Source organism: Phalaenopsis equestris, unplaced genomic scaffold, assembly GCF_001263595.1.
Source record: "Phalaenopsis equestris unplaced genomic scaffold, ASM126359v1 Scaffold235867, whole genome shotgun sequence".
Lineage (NCBI taxonomy): Eukaryota > Viridiplantae > Streptophyta > Magnoliopsida > Asparagales > Orchidaceae > Phalaenopsis > Phalaenopsis equestris.
Window position 1 is genome coordinate 59,825 of NW_018253723.1, and position 1,442 is coordinate 61,266.

Here is a 1,442-nt window from a genome sequence, read left to right on the forward strand (position 1 = left end):
GCCGAAGGTACACTTTAAGGGATTCATCTTGAGATTATATTGTTGTAATCGTTCAAGCACGATCCTCAAATCGTACAAATAGTCTATTTTCTGTTTTCTTTTGATGACCAAATCATTCACGTAACACTCCACTTGGTTGTGAATGAGGTCGTCAAAAATCTTGGTCACAGCTCATTGATATGTTACTCTGACATTCTTTAACCTGAATGACATCACTGTGTAGCCAGAGATCTCAATCGGTATTCTGAAAGCTGTAAGTGTTGCATACTCTAGAGCCATTTTGATTTAGTTGTAATCTGACAATACATCCATGAAAGAGAAAATCTCATGTGTCGATGTGATGTCCACCATTAATTCTGGTATCAGTAACGGGAACTCGTCCTTTGTACATGCCTTGTTTAAATTCCTGAGGTCGACACATACACGGATTTGTCCATTTTTTTCTTAACTGGTACAATATTGGTTAACCATGTCAGGCTCTTCTCTTACAAAGTTAGCGTCTATAAACTTCTTCACCTGGCAATGACTTGTTGCTCTATCTCGAGGGGCATCCTTTTGAGAGTTTTACTAGGGTCATATCTTTGTCCACCCCAAGTTTATGCACTGCGACCTCTAAAGACAGCTCTGAAATTTCATCATAACTCCAGGCAAAACAATCCCTGAACTCTGATAATAGCTTCATTAGCTCCATAGATTTTTAATCGTTGAGTAAAGAACTTATAAATGTTGGTCGGGACTGTTCTTCAGTCCCAAGGTTGACCTCCTTCAATTCATCAATAATTGACTTAATTTCTTCTTCAAACTCTGGCGGAGCATCATCTTTTAATTGATCTTGAGAGTTGACAACGACCTTATATATGCTTAAAAATACAAGAATTTGATATGATGCAACTTTTAATATGCAAGAATTTATGAACCCAGATTTATATATTTATAATGATTTTGTACAGGCATAATTTCAAACGCAAGTATACGTATCACTCAAGTAATACAGGGCTCTAGTGCAGTCCCGTTTATCGATCCCACATGGAAGCGAAGTAAGAGATCTTTAGTCAAATTCTAATCTACTACAATTTGTCCTTAGCTTGGAATGTCGATTAAAATGATGTTTTATCTAGAAACTACTCCTAAATGCAAGTGTTAAATGTAAAGATAGTAACTATAACTAAATGTAAATATTAATTCTAAAGATAACCCTTTTTGGATGAATTGGTTTGGAGAATTTTGAGATGTTAAAAACTACTATTTTTATGTAATGAATTGGATAATGTAAAGGAATGAGATGCATTAAATATGGTATGTGCCAAATAAGAGCAATCCTATTATTTACCTAGTCCAGGCATAAAGAACATTGACTAATCGTATGCTTGTTTACTGAATCTGTGACTAGGCTAGGAGGGAACCGGCTCTCACTTCGGAGCTCCCACGTTCCCCTCGCCTGA